The sequence below is a fragment of the Mustela putorius genome, unplaced genomic scaffold (assembly GCF_011764305.1).
Source record: "Mustela putorius furo isolate JIRA1106 unplaced genomic scaffold, ASM1176430v1.1 tig00000228_pilon_pilon_pilon, whole genome shotgun sequence".
Taxonomy (NCBI): Eukaryota; Metazoa; Chordata; class Mammalia; order Carnivora; family Mustelidae; genus Mustela; species Mustela putorius.
Genome location: NW_025421322.1, coordinates 6,004,826 through 6,017,674, shown reverse-complemented (window position 1 = coordinate 6,017,674; position 12,849 = coordinate 6,004,826). Strand labels below are relative to the sequence as shown.

General features: G+C 42.4%; 1 long non-coding RNA gene across 1 annotated transcript in view; it reads left to right on the top strand.

The window, feature by feature from the left end:
- The window catches only part of LOC123391448, a 29,621-nt gene that overhangs the window by 15,021 nt on the left and 1,751 nt on the right, over positions 1-12,849 (top strand). Inside the window, exon 4 of the long non-coding RNA XR_006606133.1 lies at positions 11,753-11,943. This is a non-coding gene — a long non-coding RNA (uncharacterized LOC123391448). The remainder of the gene's footprint in view (positions 1-11,752; positions 11,944-12,849) is intronic.

Below are 12,849 nucleotides of genomic sequence, written 5' to 3'. Positions count from 1 at the left end.
CGAATTTCCAGGGGCAAGTTCATGGTCAGGCCCTGCAGTCAGAGATGAAGAGAATGAACACGCAAGACTTGGGGAAAATAAGGTGAACCATGGAGAATCATTTATTGCTAATCCCAGCTCTGTGGACCAAGAGAGAAAGGACATCAGCTTAACTTTTCTCAACCTTACCTTCTAACAGTCCTCTTCATCGACTCTGCTCCAGGCAGACTGCTGTGTACATTGTCTCAAGTACTCAGGGAATTTTCTATGGGTATTTAAAGCAGTTTAATTTGAGTACCTCAAGACTGTCACTGTAGGGGCACCTGGATGGCTTAGTCAGTAGAACTTGCAAATCTTGATCTCAGGGTTGTGAGTTCAAGCCCCACGCTGGGCATAGAAGCATAAAGAGCACTTAAACATAAATAAATGAATTAATTTTTTAAAAGACTGTCAGTATAGGAATAGAAAGAAAAGAAGAAAGAAGAAAGGTGATTGCTCTTGATTCTAAGGATTTTAAAGAAATAGACTTCTTAGGCTTCCACCAGAATCATAAGTAGTCCAGAAGGAGGGATCCCCAGAAATGATCCTGGCATCTTAGGTTTAGTCTTGCTTTTTTTCTCATCCTGTCAGTTGCTGCCACACATTTTCTGTAGCAATGATGTGCTCAAAGTCAGAGCTGCCTGTAATTTTATGGAGCGTCAGGCATTAATTATTAGACAATTCTCTGCTTTAAAAATGCCTTTGACATTTCAACAGAAGCAACTCATAAAAAGTACAATTTCAGGAGTTCTGTTTGTATTTTTGAATACGTAGGCATTTTTAAATGAAACAATGGTATATTCGTTATCTATTGCTGTGTAACAAACTGTCAAAATATAGCAGACCCCCAAAAAACCATATTATCTGGCGATTCACAGGCCTGTACCCCTGGGGATAAAAATACATTATACGTTTATTAAAAAATTAGAACATTAATTAAAAATTAATTAATTAATTAATTTTTAAAAACCCACATTATCTCACCCTGTTTCTGAAAGTTTGGAATCCATGAGCAGGTCTGCTGGGTGGTTCTGACTGCAGGTTTTTCATGTGGTTGTGGTCAAGCCATTTGCTAAGTCTGCAGTCATCCAAACGCTAGAGGATCCCTTTCCCAAATTCTTTCACATGGCTGTGCCATGGTCTGTTGGATGGAGGGCTCAGTTACTTGCCATGTGAATCTCTCCACAAGGATGTCTGAATATCATCAGTGAATGACATCTGGTTTCTCTTGAACAAGAGATAGAGAGAGAGAAGGAGACTGAAACATCGGCATCTTTTATAACCTCATTTCGGAAATGGCATGCCATTCCTTCTGCTGCATTCCGTTGGTCCACAAACCGATCTTGATGTAGTGTGGGAGAGAACGAAACCAGGATATGAATGTGAGGAGGCCGAGGTCGTTGGGGCATCTGAGATGCTGCCTTCCACATATGGGTAATTTTTTTTTTTTTTTTTTTTTTTTTTTTTTTTTTTTTTTTTTTTTTAAAGATTTCATTTATTTATTTGACAGAGAGAAATCACAAGTAGATGGAGAGGCAGGCAGAGAGAGAGAGAGGGAAGCAGGCTCTCCGCTGAGCAGAGAGCCCGACGCGGGACTCGATCCCAGGACTCTGAGATCATGACCTGAGCCGAAGGCAGCGGCTTAACCCACTGAGCCACCCAGGCGCCCCCACATATGGGTAATTTTTAAAGCTTAGGGAAAAACAAACAAACTGGAAAAACGAGTGGACAGAAGACTTCTTCATTTATGACAAAGCTCTATGCAGTATAGTAGGAACAGGATGGTCTTTTCAATAAATGAAACTGGGCCAATAGGATTTCTAAATTAAGGAAGGAACTTGACCTCTTCACACAAAACAAGTTAATTCCAGGTGGATTGTACTTTTAAATGTTAAAAGTAAAACAGTAAGCCTTCTAGAGGATCACACAGAAAAACACCTTCATGACCTTGGAGTAGACCAAAAGGAAAAAAAAAAAAAAAAAAGAGAGAGAGAGAGAGAAAGGAAAGAGGGAAAGAAAAAAAGAAAGATTTGTGTAAATCCATAAGACAAAGACAATCCAATGGGAAATGAGCCAATAAACTTGAATAAGCAACAAAATTAAAAAATAGATTTAAAAACTTATTTTTAATGATTTATTAAAACAAAGGCTTGTAAAATTTTATACATGTGTGAGCACACTGCATAATAAGTAGGTGTGCATAGGTCTTCTCAGAAAATCGAACAGGTTTTTTTTTTTTTTTTAGATTTAATTTATTTATTTAAAAAGAGAAGGAGAGAGAGACTGAGAGAGAGAGAGAGAGAGAGCGCGAGCACAAGTAGGGGGAGGGGGAGAAGCTCAATCCCAGGACCAGGAGATCATGACCTGAGCCAAAGACAGATGCTGTACCCACTGAGCCACCCAGGCGCCTCTCAAATCAATTTTACAGGGAGCTTAGAGCATTCTACATGTCTCTTCTAAAAAGTAGCTTTTACTCTGGATTATGTAATGATTAGATTTTCTCCATAATAATTGAAATCCTTTTTTTTTCCCCAGGCTGATATATTTTACTCCAAACACTTTCCCTTTCTAAGTCCACTCTTTTTTGTTTCAGCTTGTTTCAACTGTTAGCTGTGTCCCCCAGTTGGTAGGAATTCACCAAATATCCACCCGTCAGTCTACAGAATCTGAACTGAGACTAAATTTCTCTAGTTTAAAAAATAGAAACAGGGAGAATGGGCAGATTGGGAGGGAAAGAAAAGCTAAGAGAGGGAAAGTCTGAGAGTGGAATTTGCCAGCCTGGAATTTGGGAGATAGCATTGGTGAGTCACCCAGGGCCTCTGTTGCCCTGGGGGCAAAATGCAAAATGCGTCCTTAGCCAGGTTCAGCCCACCATCCCTACCCACTTGTTCCCTGCTCTAGGCATCTCAGGCCTGTGAAAGGAAGACACCCTGTCCCAATGAGGGGCCCCAAACCTGACCCCACAAATTTCATGGTATAGATCGCCTTCTGTGTCCAACCACCTTAGGAACTTCTGTTTTTTTTTGGTTTTTTTTTTTTTGTTGTTGTTGTTGTTGTTAAAGATTTTATTTATTTATTTGACAGACAGAGAACACAAGTAGACAGAGGCAGGCAGATAGAGAGGAAGGGAAGCAGGCCCCCTGCTGAGCAGAGAGCCTGATGTGGAACTCTATCCCAGCACCCTGAGATCATGACCCAAGCTGAAGGCAGCGGCTTAACCCACTGAGCCACCCAGGTGCCCAGGAACTTCTGTTTTTATGTTTGCTTTTTTTTTTTTTCCCAAGATTTTATTTATTTATTTGATAAGCAGTGTGCATAAAGGGAGAGAGAGAGAGAGAGCACGAGCAGAGGGAAGGGAAGGGGCAGAGGGAGAAGCAGACTTCTCATGCAGCGGAGAACCCAACTTGGGGCTTGATCCAAGACAACTGGGATCAGAACCTAAGCCCAAGGCAAACGCTTAACTGACTGAGCCATCCAGGCGCTCCCCATGTTGCAAGCTCCTTGTTGCCCCTGATAATAGGCAAACTAGCAGCCCTGGGGGAATTAGGCAGGATTCTGACAAGAAATGTATATTGTTGTGCTTTTTATCTACCTAGAATGACTACCTAAAGAACACAAATTAGTAATTGTCATAAAAACCCCATAACTAGAACTAGGATAAATGAGACCATACAGGGTGAAAATATTGCCAAACCGAAAAAGAGGATACACATTTCAAGAGCTTGTTGCAACGTGTGAAGAAAGCCAAAGAAGTCGCTGCAGAATGCAATTACGAATTTGACGTCAGGAGGTGTAAACCCTTCACAGATGGGAGTTTATGAAAGTATTGATTGAATGCTGCAAAATATATCTGACCTAGCCAGCAACTGAGAAAAACTGGAACTCAGCATGTGCAAAACAAGACTGGAAAAATGAGAGGAATGTTTTGTTGGGGTTGCCCCCAGAAAATTGCACTTTTTTTTCCCCCACCTAGGTTCTAAACAAGGAGAGAACCAAAATAAAGATTAAAGATGGAGGCTAGGGACACCTGGGTGGCTCAGTCGTTAAGCATCTGCCTTCAGCTCAGGTCCTGATCCCAGGGTTGAGGGTTCAAGTCCCACACTGGGCTCCTTGCTCAGCAGGAAGCCCGCTTCTCCCTCTCTCACTTCTCCTGCTTGTGTTCCCTTTCTTGCTGTCTCTCTCTCTCTCTGTCAAATAAATAATAAATAAAATATTTTAATTAATTAATTAATATGAAGGCCAGGGACACCCAGGTGGCTCAATTGGTTAAGTGTCTGCCTTTGGCTTGGGTCATGATCCCAGGACCCTATGATAGAGCCCCACATTCTGCTCCTTACTCTACAGGGAGCCTGCTTCTCTCTATCCCTCTGCCTGCTGCTCTCCCTGCTGTGTTCTCTCTGTCAAGTAAATAAATAAAATCTTAAAAAAAATAAAATCATCAGTAGTGTGTTCAGATATGTGTACAGGTATGAACAGTACCCTCTTAAGTAGCTCTATTAATGATGTCATTGAAAATTTAGATGGGATCAAGAAATTCTTGGTCATGGCAACTATCACAGGAAAGGATTTGGTTTTACATGTGCATATCAGCCTACATTGGTAAAATCCATTGTCTGACCTCTGATGGTGTCCTTGTAGAAGGGCAGTGTGAATGGCAGACTTGCTTCAAATCTTAATCTGCAGTGGGACTATGTTCTATGTTTGTGGCACATAGAAATGGCGGCTATTGAACTCTAGTAAAACACGACAACGAAAGCATGATATATCAATATCAGAATATCTAATTTTATAAGTATCTTGGGAGTAGTTACTCTAAATATTAAAACAGGAACCTACATTTGCACATAGTTGTTTTACATTATGAAACAGAATTCAACTAATCTCAGAGGATTCAGTCGAGTGGCACAACGAGAAATACAACGGGTACGGTAACATTCAAGGATGTAAGGAAATTTGAATGTTCTGTGGTTCTAATGAGAGAGGAATGAATTGCTACCACCTACTACGTACCTACTACATACATACATACAGGCAGCCTTGTAGAGTCTCTTCTCACCCCTAGAGAATGTCATTCTACAGGTTAGGGGTCCCATAGCCCTTGGAATTCATGCTTGTATTAGTTAGGACGCTGAGTTGCAAGTATTTGAACTGGTTATGCCAGTGGGAATACAATATTAGGATCCAGGGGTCTCTCAGAATCCAAAGACAGATGTGCAGGTAGGTCTCAGAAAGGAGCTGTGGCCCACAGCTTGTGGTCACAGAGCCCAGAGCACCCTCTCAATGCGTCTCATCTTGGTTTCTCTCTGACGGTCCCACCATTCTTCTTTCTTGGCAAACTATCTTTCTTTGCTACTTATCCATTCAATGACAGAAGATGGCTTCCACTCCACTCAAGTTTTGTTGGTTGACCCACATGAAAGAAACCTGCTAACTCACTCTCCTAACCTTTCTCTCAGCCCTTCTCTCTGTTTCTCTCCTTCCCTCCCACCCCTCTTGCCTCTTCCCCATTCTAAGTGTCTAGGAGAAAAATATGATTGGTCTAGATTAGATCAGGTGTTCCCCCTATGGCAGGCAGGATCATGCAGGAGAAATAGCTGCCACTCCCTACACCAAACCCCCCACACCACCACTGATTTAGAAGGACTAGGCTCATAACCCAATAGGTGTCTTTAAAAACACGGTGTGGTGAGTTTATGGGATTCTTCTAGCAAAACACACACACACACACACACACACACACACACACACACATCTTTGTAGCAAAATATTGAATCTTACTCCCTTTTCTACTTTCTGTGCCTAGCTCGGTGGCCTAGGTGTTAAAGGAATACACGTAGTAAACCAGATGTGTATTCGTTATACATTGACTGTAAAAATGTGCAGACCTTGCTTCCAGGGCAAAACACACCCATATGAGTACATATAGTATACACACATACATGCACACATGCTTGCGCATGCACGCACACACACACACACATAGTGAATGAGTTATATCCCTCAAGATTCAATCAGAAGAAATTAGTTCTGGATACTTCAGCTGGAAACTGATTTCAGTGGAAACATAGGGATAACTAAGAGCATTAAGGAGAAATCTGAATATTCAAGCAAAGGAGGGACAGGAACGGGGCTACCCTCAGGTTCTGAGTCAGCAGGCATGAATTGATGGTCTCCTCAAGATGTTGGAGCACCATTTTCTGCCCCTTAGCTCAAGATTCAGATCCCAGAGAGAAGACATATAATTGGCATAGTTCTGGCCAAAAGGCCTCCTGCCTGCTCACCCCAGCCCCATGACTGATGGACCCACCAAACGGCTCTACGGGGACTAGGGTAAAGGCCCCCACAGCAATACTGGGAAGAGGAATACAGTCCCAATAGACAAAGCCAACTGAGGTCACTTCAAGAGCCTTTTGGACCATCAGGGCCTCTTGTGAGGTGCAAATGGAAAAATAGCTGGCTGTTGTCCAGGCCCTTCATTTTGTTTGACAAAACGTCTCTGGGAGGCCTCTTCTTGCCTTGGTACCTAGCAGGGACTCCATCCAGGAATGTCAGCTGACTGTGCTTCCTGTCACCCAATATTCTTAAATAGAGTATATTTGGATAGGAGTCTGGACCAATACAGCTTTGGTTGAGTTTGACTCATCCCTAAACATTTTGGAGCACCTTCTAAATCATGAAAACCAAAAAGAAAAGCAATGAGGGGAAGATGGGATTCCTTTCCCTGGGGCAGCTGGGGGGAAACTTGAGCTGGTATTCAGTTAAAGCTTTAGTTAACTTAAATTGTTATTCAGGGTGTTGGATTTTGTCAAATTCTTTTTCTGCATCTATTGATACGATCATATGATTTCTCTTCTTTAGCCTGTTGGTATGATGGGTTGATTGTTAGTTGCCTTTTGAATGTTTAATTAACCTTGCATACCTAGAATAAATCCCACATGGTTGTGGTATATGAAAATAAATAAATACATAAATAAATAAACTGTTATTCAACTGAAGGATGGGGAGTAAATCCTCAAAAGTGTATGGAACTAGAAGATGCCCTTGAGAGCCTCTCCAGTCTTCTGGATTTGGAGTTTTCCAGCCAGGTGATTTTATCTCAAAGGTTGGGAAGCCGAAGTCCACACAGTATTAATTTCCAGATCCTGGAGTATTGGACCAAAGTGACTGGCCCACGGTATACAGTGATGCTTGTGGTTGGCGCAGCCACGGTGTGCCCGGCTTGTCCACGGCTGTTCTAGAACATGGAATACAGTGCCTGAGAAGAGCTCCATCTCAATTTGAAATCAGACCCCATCCAGGCAACTTGAGTGCAGAATCCCTTTTATTTAAAAAAATCTTGCCTCAGGGTGCCTGGGTGACTCAGTAAGTAAAGCGTCTGACTCTTGATTTTGGCTCAGATCATGATCTTGGGGTTCTGACATTGAGTCCCATGCTGGGCATGGAGCTTGCTTAAGATTCTCTCCCCCTCTACACCCCCACCCTGTTACTCTCTCTTTTAAAAAAAAAAAAAAATCATTCCTCCGTGGAGTCTTTCCAAAACATTCGATCTAGTTTGCATAGAGACTCTCTTTGTTTTCTCACTCATATTTCCCTAATGTTCAAGTAAATTACTTCCATTACAAGGGGTAGAAAACAGGTCTGGTGACAGAAACAACAGAGCTCTGGCATCCTTGCCCCTTAACTAAGGGGGTCAGAGTATTTTGGAAAGGAGCCCCCCCGCTGCGATGGGCTTCCTGCCTGTTACACAGAAATACTGATAAGAGTTGATTCCAGTTGTTACCTTTATGGGTAATTTTTCTTAGGTACTATTTTATAGTTTCTAAAATTTTTGTGGGCTTATATTCTTATAATCAATAGGTTTTTAAAGATTTATTTACATATTATTCACCCTTCATATATTTTTGATGTTTGTTAGAAATATAATAGAGATAATTTTCAAGGATCTTGTGGATAGAAGAGACTTAAAAAACAGGAAAAATCCATTTTTTAAAAAAAGATTTTATTTATTTATTTGGCAGAGAGAGAGATCATAAGTAGGCAGAGAGGGGTGGGGGGAGAGGGAAGCAGGCTCCCTGCTGAGCAGAGAGCCGGATGCAGGGCTTGATCCCAGGACCCTGAGATCATCTCCTGAACTGAAGGCAGAGGCTTAACCCACTGAGCCACCCAGGCGCCCTGAAAAAAATCTGTTTTTTGATAATGGTAAATAGAAGAAAGATTTTATAGATTTGTGGAGTACCATTAGGGTTTGCCCTACATTAAGCAAGTCTCTATATAAATGGCAATTGAAGTGAGAACTAACCATTATATAAAACCCCTTGAATGGACCAATTAAGATAGTAGGGGTTTTAAAAAAATATTTTATGTATTTATTTGACAGAGAGATAGAGAGAGAGCACAAATAAGCAGAGTGGCAGGCAGAGGGAGAGAGAGAAAAAGGCTCTCTGCTGAGCAGGGAACCCTATGCAGGGCTCGATCCCAGGACCCTGGGATTGTGATCTGAGCCGAAGGCAGATGCTTAACCAACTGAGCCACCCAGACACCCCAAGATGGTAGTTTTAAAAGTTACCTACATTCCATATATATATGCACACACATACACACACACGTATATATAATAAATATATAATATGTATATTTATATAAACATATATATTGTAAATATATAAACATATATTATATAAACGTATATATTATATAAACATATATATTATAGATATTTAAAGATTTATTTATTTATTTTACCGAGAGAGAGAGAGAGAGAGAGGTCTTAAGTGGGGAAGGGTCCGAGGGAGGGGGGGAATCTCCAGCACACTGCTCGCTGTGTGCAGAGCTCCACACAGGGCTCTATCTCATGATCCTAAGATCATGACCTGAGCCCAAACCAAGAGCCCGACACTTAGCCGACTGAGCCACCCAGACGTCCCTATAGGATCCCTTATTTTTTTAATCCTAATTTTTTTCTACAAAAGTAAAATAATTCATTTCAATGATCACTGTGGAAAGAAAATACAATAATCACTCATAACCTTAACCACCTAACTGTTGGCTTTTTTGTTACACGTTATTTTCCACTCTAGAACTTCAAACCCTTGAAGAAGCCTTGCCCTATTTTTAGCCTCAGAAGAGCATTCAGAACAGGCCAGGGAGATGTTCTTGTTCTCATAAGTGAGGCGTGGCGTCCATTCCTGACTGCTCTCGGCCAGGGGTTTCTCCAGAGACAAGCTGACTGTGTCAGGTGAGGGACATCTGTACCCTGGGGACCAGTAGCACATTCCCCAGAGATAAATCAATTCTCACTCACTAGACTAAGATCACGAGGGGCCACAAGGAAAGACTAAAGTCACTTATTTTGATGATTTTTATTTCCTTGTGTGTGTGTGTGTGTGTGTGTGTGTGCGTCCTTTGTTTCATGTCCTCTTTCAGAAATTTTATATGGATTACTTTAAGTTCTTGTATTCAGATGATTTGATGTAATCATGTGAAATATTTAACCTACCATGTGGGATCCCTTTTGTAATGACCTGAATATCCAGGTAGCTAAAATTTAACATGGATTTTTAAATTGTTTGCATTTCTGTGGCAATACAAAGCAATTGGAAATAGGCCAAATATCCCCTCACCCAACTCTTTAATTATAGAAAACTCTGGATTCTTTTGCTCTATAACATTTTCTGAAACTATTCTCATACCACAGGACAATTATGTTTATTGGGATAACTTTCTGGTACTTTAGTGTTTTAGTACAGAGAAATTGAAGGGTAGAATCCAAACAAAACCTTGTTTACTTTTTCCACACTTCAGGAACCAGAGTAAATTCAGTCCAAAGAACCCTAGGGGAAAAGGGGGAAAAAGGAAAAGAATAAAAGGCTATTCATTGTGCACAATTGAAATTAGCAAAGAAACCTTTATTTACACTGGGCATTATCATCCTAATTAAAAAGGGTAAAGCAATACATCCATAATAGATAATTGTCCTCGAGAGCACTATTAATGAGATTTGATCATTAAGTGCTTGTGATAATCAAATGCATTTAGATGTTAAAAGAGTCAAATTCTGGGGCACCTGAGTGGCTTAGTCATTAAGCATCTGCCTTTGGCTCAGGTCATGATCCTAGGATCCTGGGATAAGCCTCACATTGGGCTCCCTGCTCCCACTCCCTCTCCCACTCCCCTGCTTGTGTTCCCCTCTCTTGCTGTCTCTCTGTCAAATAAATAAAATCTTAAAAAAAAAAAAAAAAGAGTCAAATTCTTTGAGCTACCCAGTTTTTGCAGAAGGAACATTACTGTGGGGCAGAGTACATTTTTCTGGGCATCTCCCTTGACAATACCTTGCCTGGATTCAACGCAATACTATTTTTTCTGGAGGGCTTGTCTCCTGGTTAGATTGGCTTCAGGGAGCAAGGCCGGCAGCCTTCCCCTGCTCTGGGTTAAGACTGGCTGGTCTGTCAGTCTGTCCAGGTGGGCATCGGGCCAGCCAACCTACCTCTGTTTGCTGTTTCACCTGCCATTCCCTTGTTCCCATCTGTTGGCTCCTAGTGTGGGACACTGCTGTTAGGCTCTGGTTTTCTACCTCAGTGAGCCTTCAACAGTTTGTTTTGATGCCTTGCCTTTAGAACCAGGAGTAGAATTGTCTACCCGGGAAGTCAAGGAAAATAGCGTCATTCAAGCATCAGCAGGGAGGTTGTTGCTACTATGACTGCTTTAAGTCAAGGCAGGCCTTCTCCCTTCCATGCTGTTAGACCATACGCAATGGCTGCCTCTTTGCCACTTTCGATCCAAAAACTGTCAGTTTTACGTGCTCAGCTTGATAGTGGAACTCCTGAGGTGAATGATGGCCAAGGAGGAGAGAACTGACATTTACTAAAGTAACGCGGTGTGCTAGACGTAACTCACTAATGCCTGAAATCACCCCCCGGAATTCAAGCTACATAAGGGCAAGGAGCTTGCTCGCCTTATTCACCACCGCACAATATATTGCCCAAGAGATACTCACTAGGCAGTGGCATAAGACAGACTATGATATCAGTAACATGTGAATGTGAGCCCTCGTGTATATGAAAAGAGAGATCAGCCAGCTGCCTGCATATGAAGCAGCTGGACAAACATTAGGATGGAGAGATGGAGACTCACGGAGAGGAACTAATGTGCCCAAAGGTAGGAATGCTCAACAGCAATGAAGGCAAGTTGGAGCGTACTTGGTTAAATCCCACACCCACATTATTTCCATTGTGCTTATACAGTTGTATCTCACATTAAGTTCCCATCTTGGTAGCTCTTTCTGTTCTGATCCCCACAGTCCCCCGACCTCCAGCCCCAGTTCTTAATCATGTTACCAGGGAGCCAGAGGAAAGGCGAAGCAAGAGGACTTGCCTCGGTTGCATTCCCCCTTGTGTCCTACTCTGCTTCCCTATCAGCCCCTGAGAGCCTGCTGATGTCTGAGAGCTGGCAGACCAGACTGAGTCATCGTAGCAGAGGAGCTCTTCTGCACCCCTGCCCTGCCTCGCATTTCCGGGGGAAGGCAGGATGAAGAGGAGAAGGAGGAGGAGGACACTGAGGATGAGGAGGAGAAACACTTAACAAGGCCCCTTCTGCGTGCCAGTTGCCGCTCAAAGCTCCTGGCTTGCGTTATTTCGTGCACCGCTCACAAAATCCCACGATCACCGTCATGTTACAAACTGAAGTCCCTTACACAAAGCCATACCGTACATTTTAACTTGTCTCTATCTTATTCCAGAGCCCAAGCTTCTAACCTTTATGACCTAAGCTGGAACAGAAATGTCCCCATATTATCCAGAAGGAGCATGAGGAGAGCTAGAGAAATACAAGATTGGGTTATCAGAAGACAGGCTATCATTTATCCTTTCTTCTGGTTACAAAAGTTCTTCAAGGTTGCACTTGCTCCGAAATTCCCACCCTCGTGGTAAGGTAAGGCCATCTGGGATCTCAGTCAGGGGCAACTGCTCTGTCATTAGGAATATGGAGAGTGTGGGGAAAGATGCTGTCCTTGCTAAAACCACCCTTTAGGACAGGAAGCTAGAGAATTGGAGTAGGCTAACAATGGACAGAAAGAAGAAAATAGCCCTTAACCTAGTATAGAGAGCAAGAGTGAGGGTCCCAGAGCCCTGCACACTTGGGCTTGAAACCTGGCTCCACCAATGGCTTACTGTGTGACCTTGGAAAACGTATCTCCCCTCTCTGAACCTTATTTTCTTTATCTCTATAAAAGAGAACTGGTAATGCTGACCTCACTGGGTAGTCAACAGGATTTAAAATGAGAGAGTTTTAAGGCACCTGGCATACTTGAAAATTTAATAGTGATTCTCTTCTTCCTTCCAGGGATTAGAGAAAGCAAATTCACTTTGGTTAAATGCATATAAAAAGGTTTCGGTCAGCTTATCAACAATAAGGATCTTTGTCGGTGAATATGCAAATCAGAAATAAAGAGGGTTTAGAAACCTTGGCCAGCAGTATCCCTATCTCCCTTATGATCAGCCTCATCAAGAAGGCTTTTCCTCCTCAGAAAAAAAGCAGAGGCTCCTGTTTGAGACACTCTGTCTCTGGTCGGGGTGAACCCCCTCCTTCCCTGACTCCAGCCCATGCTGGGCACCAAAGGATCTTGGAGTGGAAAGCTCTCCCTCCCGGTGCTCCTTTTGTCATTAGCATATGGGCCAAAACTTAAAAGGAAAGATGAGGGGGTGGGGGGAGGGGGGTGGTGAATGATGGTGTTGCAGTTCAGTCCTCCACATGCTATGAAATGTGCAAAAGAGAGAACAAATAAAAATTCACAGGTTTTGGAATTTGAAGCAAGGCTCACTAGTGTGCTACTGTGAC